This window comes from Eulemur rufifrons, chromosome 30 (assembly GCF_041146395.1).
Source record: "Eulemur rufifrons isolate Redbay chromosome 30, OSU_ERuf_1, whole genome shotgun sequence".
In the NCBI taxonomy this organism is placed as follows: Eukaryota; Metazoa; Chordata; class Mammalia; order Primates; family Lemuridae; genus Eulemur; species Eulemur rufifrons.
Window position 1 is genome coordinate 139,281,914 of NC_091012.1, and position 10,682 is coordinate 139,292,595.

Sequence of the window (10,682 nt, forward strand, 5' to 3'; positions counted from 1 at the left end):
TAAATAATCCTCCTTGAATGAGTGTGTATCCACACACAAATACCATTTTAAAGCCTATTTTCATGTCCCAGAAGTTACGCTAGCATTAGTTTTAACTTTGAAAGCTAATGAACAGATCATTATGGTAGTTAATGTAGAAATTGTCTTATGCTCATTTTTAATCTTTAGTTGGCTTCACTAACAAAAAAAAAAAAAGATGAGTCCATAAAGTAGACTTAATAAAGTAATGACTATTTGGTATATAAGCCAGTGAACATTTTAAGTTAAAATTAAAATTAGAGACAGTTTAAACAAATAGCTATACTCTATGACCATTTGACTTTTTATTTGGGACAAAATCAAATTCATTTATGTTTGAAATCAATAAGGACTCCACAGGGTCAAGGTAAAGGATGCAGGAGACAAAAGTGACAAAAACGACCAACATTAGTAGTCTAAGTTGTTCTTCCTTGGATGTTTATAATGCAATTTTGTACTGAGATTTCAATCATGACTCCAGTGAGTAACACAAAGCAGCCCTCTCCATGCAGCATGGGGAGCTTCAAGCAGATGATAAAAAATTGATCTGAAAACCTTCTGGCCTCTCCCTGGAGTGGATGTGGGAAATAGTGAAATGCAGGTAGTGGGAGAGTCAGCTGGTTTCTAGCTGGACTAAGGCCACATTAAATTGAGACCTCCTTGGCTCTTCAGTCCCCAGGAATTGTAGCTTTTATTTATTTCCTGGGGCCTGTGATTTGCGACATCCAATTCTCATCAGCCAGCAGGGGGCAGACTGGAAACAGTTATAGAAAATAAACATCTCAAAGACATGAGAAATCTATTTTTGCGGCAGGTCAGACCCACCTGGCATCAATTTTTGTGGGATTATGCATGTAATCTTGGAGGACACACTACCGCTATTCTGAAAATCACTCATTAACTAAGGGCAAACATTTCTGAGATCTGCTGTGCTTAATTGCTACTATCTTTTTAATTGAGTTCCTTGAAAAAACATCAAGGATCAGAAGTTTTCACCACTCTGACAGCAGTCAGTGAATAACCAGGGTCAAAGTGGGGGCGATAATGAGAATGATGATAGTTTCTCGCTCAACACAGAATATAATGAAACCTGCTTGAGGTTACTATTTTCTAGTAAAGTGGGTAAAAGGTGCAAGCTCTAAGCCCTGATCTGAGCCCAGCTTTCTTTCCTGGCTCTGCTCCCTCATTGCTCAGGCCATCCAGGGAAGGTCCCTTAGTGTTCTGAGGCCAGTGTCCCTACCATTCTCCAGAGCACTCACTGTGGACATCGGGATGATGAACAGAACATGACTAGCAAAGATATTGACACAGTGTGCACTCAGTAACTGCAACCTGATCATTATTAGTATTACCTTTTATTTATAAAATATTGTGCCCATCTTCTGTGTTGATCCAGTTGCAAAACAAACAAAAAAAGTACAGCATAGCCAGAGAAAAACCACATATCTAGATCCAGAGCTATGATTGATCTATTAGAAAGTCTACTTATGCCTAGGACACTTAATCAAGGACAAGGCTAGAGTGGAAAGCTTCAGGAATTCTGCCCAGCCATGAGGTCCCACGCCCCTGCCTCCAGCCCTCACCCTGCAGCACTCTTGGACCAGGGACATCTGGCCAGTCGTACCCTCTACACAGAAATATGGATGAGGAAAAATGAGATGCTGTAAACTCCAGGGCACAGGCTACCACGTGTGGTCATGACGTGCACACTGAGAAGCAGAGGAAGTGACTCTCCTGAGAATAAGGGAAGTAAGAGAGGCTAAGGGCCAAGCACCTGGAAGTGTTCCACAAGACCCTGAAAGTCCAAAGAGGAAGTGTGGTTCCTGACGGTTCTCCACTTCCTAGTGCCAATCCCCTGGGCTTCCTTCCTTCCCTGGGTTCTATATTCTTTCTTAAAATTGACAAATAAAAATTGCACGTATTTATCACGTGCAATATAATGTTGTAAAATATGTCCACATCGTGGAATGGCTATATCGAGCTAATTAACGATGCATTACTTCACATACTTATTTTTTTTTCTACTGTACCCTCTCTACTTCATTAAATGTTCTGGGCCACAAAATATGGGTTGTGTGATTCTGGTGATTTTACATCCTACTTAAATGCTCTGATATTTGTCTTTGAATCCTGGCATCATGCAATATAAACATGAATGATGAAATATGCTAATCATATACGATTTTAATTTTTGTCTGTTTAGACAGACATTAAATAGTACACAAAAAAAACTCTATGACAAATTGAGGGAGACAGGCCACGTTAGTAAGGAAAAAGCTGTTAATGGCACTTTTTAACCCTGCTTTTTGAGCAGGAGTCATTGCATTTCTCTTTTGCATTGGGCCCTGCAAACTACGTATCTAGCTCTATTTCTGGGACTTTGTGGCCCTGGGTGGGTGGGGTTTCTGACCAAGTAGCAGAAGGCTCTGTGCTGGGCTCTGCTGGTCTGGTTTGGGTCCTGGACTGTGTCCACTGAGGTGGCATCTGGCATTCTGGGGTGCTAGCTAGGGTCCTCATGCTGGACTCTATGGTCTGAGACTTTGCCTCTGCTCTCTGTTCCACCAGGATTCTCTAAGCCCTCCAGTGATGCCTCATCAGAATCTTCTAGATCCCCTGATCACCAGGCTGATGAGACTAATGTTAGCTCAGGTTCTCTATCTCGGCATATCCCTCCTGCAAACCAGCATTATGGCCCTGGAGCCATGTTGGCCAACTGGAGAACTTCTCTAAGAACAGTGGTTGTCAACCAGGACTATCCATTAGCTTCACTGGAGAGGTCCCCCTAATGCCCAACAATAATATTGGTGCCTGGGCTCCACCCTAGCAGCAGCATTGAGAACCACTGTACTAGACTGCCACAGCATATCTAGGCTGCATCTGTCAAAATGGGCATTCCCTTTACCTTTCTGTGTGTGTCTGCAAGACTTCCTCCCAACACACCATGAGACGTGGTGAAGCAGCACACTGATTTCCCACCTCAGTGTTTCTCTTTCCTTCTCCCACTCTTCAACTGTGCCAGTGGACAGGAGGGGCTTTCCCTTCATGTACGCAGGCACTTGCCCTACGTCATATCTTTAGTTCCCTCAACCATAGGTAGGCAAGCCAAATTAGTGTTCCTCCGTCACATCACCTGCTGTGGAGGCCACAGGCCGAGAGTTTGCACCAAAGCTCTGGGCACAAATGGCATCACCTAGTTGACACAACCAAAAAGGCCCCAATTCTAAGTCTTAAGAACTCAATATTTCACGGCTTGGTAGAGGAGGTCGAGCCTCTCAAGATCCTTATAAAGTGCTGCTAGACAGGCATCATTACTCGCCTCATTTATCAATGTCCTTATGGAAATGACCACTGCAAACAACCTATGAGTACAGATCTACTTTTGACTTTGACACTGGGGAGGGAACTCAGCAAAGTGGTTAAGAAATGAATCCTACCTCTGCTAGTGCTCAACTGTGTGATCTTGAGAAAGCAATTTAATCTCTTTGTGCATCACTTACTCCATGTATATATATACATACATATAATATATACATATACACACTCATATAAAGATACAGGAAAATTAAATTTCAGAATGACAAAGAGCCTTTCCAAGAACCTTAAATTATGGTACATTTAGGGTGTGCCTGTGTTTTATAGTTGCATTTTAAGTGGGATGTGGATGTGCTATGCAGGTACTCAAAGGACTACATTATGAAAAGTTTATTTTCTTAATATGGCAGTTCTAACCCATCCTAAGAGTGGGATCACACTCCCTCAAGGTGAAGTGTGAGAGAATAAAATACAGGAAAGAAAACTTGGTCCTTCAAAGGACAGCACAAACAGGGCTCTTGGCTTCCATCTGGGAATTTAGAAACGCGAAACTCATCTTAGGCAGGTATCCCTGGAGATAGGCTTCCCCATGTAATCAATGCTGTTGTAATGACTTTGAACTTGCCTTCTTTTTCCTTCACAGAGAATGAATTCTATGTTTTCATTATTTTAAACTTATCTGCCTTTCGGAATCTATGACAGTTCATTAGAACTTGGCATTTTTTCCCCCCAGGAATAACTGAATCAGTTCACACAATTCAACAAGTATTGTCCCACAATACTGTCATATCCTATAAGCCCCCTACTCTACTGCCGGTTTTCTGAGAATTCATTATAAGAGATTTTGAAATTACAGCTACCTTTGACATGCTAGCCTGGGTCCTTTCAAAATTTCATTGTGACTTCTTCAGAATTCTGAGCCATTTTTACCTGTTCTTCTTGCGGTTTTCAAATAGGGAATGCAATGCATCTGAATAGTTTGGGATATTATGTTATTTTTGCATTAGAAATTCAGTGAAGAGGTTGTAAAAACAGTTTTTGAAAATGTATGTCAATAGTATATTTATTTATGGTATTAAAACAAAATATGAGATACCTGAGAGGACATGAACTAAATGGTGACTATGCTCTTTCTCAAAATGCCTTCTGATGGTACACTTTGAAGGAAGAGATGATAGAGAGAACTCCAGGATCTCCTCCTACTCTATTAAATTTTTTGGTGGAAGAGCATTATCATTATTGTCACCGATGTCAAAAACAAACATTTACCTAGCCATACTTAGCACCTACTCTCTTACCCTATATGCAAGATAAGAGTCCCGCTACAACTCTAAGTTGCACAGCTTCCTACAGGGAAATTTATCACAGCAAAATGTCTGCAATCATTTATACTGACTTGGTGAACAAGAAGAGTCTTATGCCATCTCTCACATCCAAAATAGCCCATAAAATTCCAAGGAGCCAAATAACACCACAATTAATTCAATGCTGTACAAAATTTAGGCCAAATAATATTCGCTGTGCATTTGAACACATTTAATATTGCAACTAACTTTCCAATGCACAAAACATCACAGTTGTGTTTCTATGTGCTTGGAGGAATGTGTGCCAATTCAATATGGACTATATAGTTTTAAATATCTAAAGGACTAAAGCAAATTATCCCATTGTATATAGAAATTATAGCTGCCTTGTTGCTTTCACTTAATTCACCAAATACTTAACAAATACTGTACCGGACGTGTTCATTTAGCCTGCCAGGCCTCTTCCTAGGGTGGCTTCTCCACCCAACAGTCTCTAGGTGCGACCGTTTATATTCACCCCGTCTGCATGGCCTGTGCTAACCCCATCATGGACTCAAATCATCACTATATCAAAATTTGCTGTTGGCACGGATAATTCCAGGGACATGGATGTAATAAAAACAGAACCAGGAGGAATCTTTTTCTAAGTTTGTGAGGTAGACAATGAAGGAAGGACTTTTCCACTGATAAGCTAGGAGGATGTGGGGCTGCCAGCAGCCTCTTAGGGAAGCCCTGCCTGCAGAATGAAACTAGGAAGAGAAAAACAGGAAGTGACAAGATGGTGGTCCTGCAGCATTCACTGCTCCAGCCCTATCTGCAGGCAGTCCTACCTCTAAACTTCTCCATTGTCTGAACCAGCATATTGTCTTCTGCTTAACCCAATTGGATACCTGAAACATGCAGTTCAAATATTATAAATATTTACTATGCTGTAGCTAACTGTAGATGCTGGAGAAAGCCAAGAAGTACAAGACATAGTCCCTGCCGACAAATAAACTTCGAAACTAAAAAGTGGTGGCAACCACCTATCTAACTGAAATAAAAGGTGACAGATGCTATAGCAAGGACATATGCAGAGTAATAAAGATGAGGGTGTGGTTAAGATGGATAGAGGTGGTTGAACGTGTTTCACGAGTGGATTTTGATTTAGGCCTTGAAGAATAAATAGAGCTTCATGGGATAGAGAAATGTGAAAGGACATTCTAGCAAGAAAAGACAGTGAACTAAAGGAAGAGTTTATCTTAAGAGGGTTTTTTAAAAATATATTTCCGAATGCCTAGCCCAGGTCTTCCCATATATTGGACACTCAATAAAGTTTATTTAATGAGAGAGTAAAGGCAGGAAGACAAATTATTACATACATGATTTATTTGGAGCTAAGACCTTACTTAATAACATAATCCCTTTTTATAACATTGCTCCTAATGGAAATTATGTTCAATTTACAATCACCTACTTTCTGACATAGCTTCCAGGAAAAGGAGGAATCAAAAAGAGTTACTGTTGTAATTGATCGACAGAAAAGGGTAGCTTTAATTCATTGCTAGGCTTGCTTATTTTTCTTTTCAAGATGTGAATAAGTTCTCTAACTGCTATGAATAAATAAATGCACATATAACATTTATTGGGGACTTTTACCATTTTTTAGTAAAATGATAAATATCCAAATGTGAATACCAATTACAAATTCTGACCTGAGAAAGAACTGAAGGAAGTAAGATTCTGAGACTCATAGTAGCTAAATAACACAATGTTTGTCACATAACAAGAGCTTCCTATTTTACGAATTCACTTCTGAAAGAGTCCTGGGAGGAGCGTCTGTGCACAGGCTTTGGATGAGGGCAACCTGGCCTTTGAATCTCTGCCTCCATATGGATATGGGAAAACTATTTTAACTCTAAATTCTCACCTATTACACATCTCTACCTTTCATCATCATTGTGAAAGTCATAAGACAATGAGTATACAGGATTGACACATAGTGGGCAGACAATAAGTGTAGTAATTATTAATTAGAAGATTCCAGTAAACAGGAATGGATCCTCAGGAAAGCAAGGCATTTTGCAAAAACAGATTTGACCAAAATCCCTATTTTGTCTCTTTGAAATGATGTGATTAGATAATTGAATGTTTTAGTAATTAAGGTGTTTCTCTTGATAATAGAACCAGTAGTGATTAGATCCTGTAATGCAAATTAAAATAGAGTATTTTGGTGAATTTAATGAAGCATAAGGCACCGAAGCTGTCCACCTGTTTATCACCCAACAATATTAATTATTTGACACTGATATGATTTCCCCAGTAGTCCTCTCTATGGTAAGAAAGTTATTTGCAGGACAGCAAGGACACCTTCAGTCAGTACAACTGGTGGACCATGAGCAGCCATGTCAAGTGTACAGCTTTGTGACTAAGCACACAGGGCAGAGGACACAGAGTTTCTCTGATTGGGATTTTGAAAAATATTTAGGCCTATGTAATGCATTTGGGGCTGGAACCCACCACCTGGCTACCAAGGATCTGACCCCGTTGTCTACAAAATATATCATTTAAGTATGAAAACTTTGAAAGCTTATCTGCTTCATTTACACTCACCTGGAACATCAATTGCAAGTATTATAATTAAAGAATTCTAATAGAATAGAAACACTCAGAAAATCTTTACTGTTTTTCAGTTCGATGTATAATATTACATTTGAATCCCTTCACATATTAAATTAAAATAAAGCTCATGAATAAATGTTACATTTAAAAAATACTTCTCTTTAATAGAAATAGTTTAGTATTTAGTTTCAACACCATGCTAAAAGACCTATAGATTATCATATATCATCAGATAGAATGAATCATAAGTAAATTATATTTCATCAGGTTGTCTATTTGGAATTATGTTTTCAAATTGCTATGGTCTGAATGTTTGTGTTCTCCTGTCTCAAAATTCATATGTTGAAACTCAACCCCCAGCGTGATAGCGTTGGGAAGTGGAGACATTTGGGGATGATGAGATCATGAGGGTGTAGACCACATGAATGGGATTAGTACCCTTATAAAAGAGACTCCCCCAAGAGCTCCCTTGCCCCTTCCACCATGTGAAGACACAGAGAGAAAGCGCCATCTGTGAACCAGGAAACGGCCTCACCAGACAGCAAATCTGCTGGTGCCTTCATTTTGGACTTCCAGCCTCCAGAATTGTGAGAAAAAAATTTCTGTTGTTTATAAGTCACCCAGTCTCCGGCATTTTGTTATAGCAGCCTGAATGAACTAAAATACAGATGTTATCAAAGAAAAGTCTTCTTTTGGTTTATGTAAATATATAAACATATATATATAACAGAAATACATATATATATAAAATATATATGGTAAGTATATACAAACTCATATTTTAAAAAAATATTCTTTCATTTAGAAAAGATTCACTCAGTGTTCCCTTAAGTAGTCAGTTCCGGAAGCATATTTCTAATAGAGAGAAATCAGCCACGTGCAATGGGAAAAGCGCTTAGGATGAGTAAGAACCATTTTGTTTGCAAGATTGAGAAACTCATTTCTAACCAGCTTAAGCAAAACAAACAGAAAAGGGTGGGTGTGATGCGGAATGTGAGTCAAGAATATAAAATACATTCTTTAAGTATTAAAACTTTAAAAGCTTACCTGCTCTATCTTACACTTCTCTAGAACATCAGTTGCAAGCACTACAATTAAGGAACTCTAATACAATAACAGAAACACTCAGGAAATCGCTACCATCTCTAATTTTCAGCTCAATGTACAATATTATATTTGCATCCACAGGGCAGTGCCGTGTGCTCCAACAGTATGGCCACATTCCCCCAAAATTAAAGTGCGTGCATCCAATCTGTACAGTTCATCAGGATCGGTTTGCAAAGTTCTAAGAGGAGTCAGCAAGCAGGAGGGAGGATAGGGTGTTGAAGAGGCAATGATGGCATACTGGACAAAAGGTGTTAAGATGCTGAGATTGGAAAACGAAATAACACTACAAGGAGAGTAGACTGGAAGAAGAGATTAGACACAAAGATTTTGAGATAAAGTCTTGTTCCTGGAGCAGAGGTGTGGGCAAGCATCCCTTATCCATGTACCTTTCTCCTGCCTTATGGGAATACAGGATAAAATCTGTGGGAGGGAGCTTGGGACAGGAAAAGGAGCCATCAGTTTTCAGCACTTTGTGTATATGCTGGGTGCTATCGTAAGTGCCTTCCAGAGCTCCGGGTTTCCTACTCTCTAGCTCAATTTGCACATTCAGGACACCTAAGTGTGGCTTTGCAATAGCACATCATTACAATTCTGTATTTACACGTCAGATGTCTCCCTACCCACTGGATTCCGCATACCTGATGATAAGGGCTGAACTGTCAACTTTGTATGCACTGTACCAGCTTAACACTTGCTATACCACAGATGCTTAATAATTATATGATAAATAGCTAAATAAACCAATTCAAAATTAAATTACTAAGGAAAATAGAAAGTAAAAAAAGCAAATTAATTACTGGAAAATGTTTTTAAAGGGCAAGTAAATTACTATATATTCAGATCGCAATGGTAATTTACTTAAACCCAACATCCAAAACAAATACTTATTGACCATATATTACATGCCAAATGCTATGCTAGGTGTTGAAATGCCAAAGACAAATGTAAATGAATGTGATACTCTTCCTTACATTAGGAAGCTGAATTTTTTAACTAGTTACATGGAAATATAATATGGGGTAAAAGGGAGTAAGAAGGAAGCAAGTTTAAAATTTTAGGAGTTAAATTATGGAACACTTCAGTGCTCCAATGAGACTTACATTTGGTAGGATCACAGTCTGCCAGCCAGCTGTAGAAATAACAGGTGCCTTTTTCTTTCCTTTGAGGAATGGCTCTCAAAGTTGTGGTGTTCATCCAGGCTGCCCAGTGATCAAGTTGTTATCTGTCTTCTAAATCAACCTGCTGACAGTGTCCAAATCCAGAGGAAATACTTGCTCTGCTCCAGATTCTGGTTCTGTGGATCTAGTCTCTCCTTAAACTTCTGATGCCACCACATCACTTTAAACCGGATCACCTCTCTTTGTCCATTCAGGCTGCTCTAACAAAGTGCTGTAGACTAGGTGGTTTATAAAAAATAGAAATTTACTTCTCACAGTTCTGGAAGATGGGAGCCCGAGATTAGGGTGCCAGCATGGTCAGGGTCTGGTGAGGGCCCTCTTCCAGGTTGCACACTGCCATCATCTCATTGTAATTGTATCCTTACATGGTAGAAAGAGGGCTTTCTGGGGGTCTCTTTTCTAAGAGCACTAACCCCATTCATGAGGCTCCACCTTCATGACTTAAGTACTTTCCAAAGGCCCCATCTCCTAATACCATCACTGGGGGGTTAGGATTTGCACATGTGAATTTTGGAGGTATGCAAACATTCAGACCATAACACCACCACAGGAGTTACACTGGTGCTTCACGAACATTAATGTCCACAGCAATCCCTGCAGATTCTATTGAAATGCAGATTTTGATGCAGGAGATCTGAGATGGGGCCTGAGATTCTTCCTTTCTCATAAGCTTCCTGGAGGATGTTTCTCTGGGGAGGATCACACTCAGCCACAAAGAGTTGGAGGGCAGCGGAAGGCTAAAGGACTGAAGAGAGCCCTTCTGTATTTCCCTGACGTAGGCTTTGCCTTCCCTTCACTAAAGTCTAATAAAAGCAAAGCATTCTGAGTAATATATTAATAGTTATGCTGTGTTCAGGCATTAGGGCATCTTCAGGATCAGTTGTCTTGGAAGATTATTCATGTTTATTAAAAGCAAAATCTTTTCCTTAGTCATCACATCACGGACTCAGAAGATGTCCTGGACCAGAGATGATATCCCAAAAGGGGAAGAAAGAAAAAGCCCAAGACAGAGTCAATTTGGAGAGCTCCACCCCTCCTCCCTGTTTTGCTTAAGGTAGAGGCAATCTCGCATCTCTCAGAAGCTGTTTTGCAGCTTCTATGAGAGTAAATCTCTGTCCTTAAACAAGGGGACCTGGAGAACGTTCAGTCAAGAAGTTCGAGA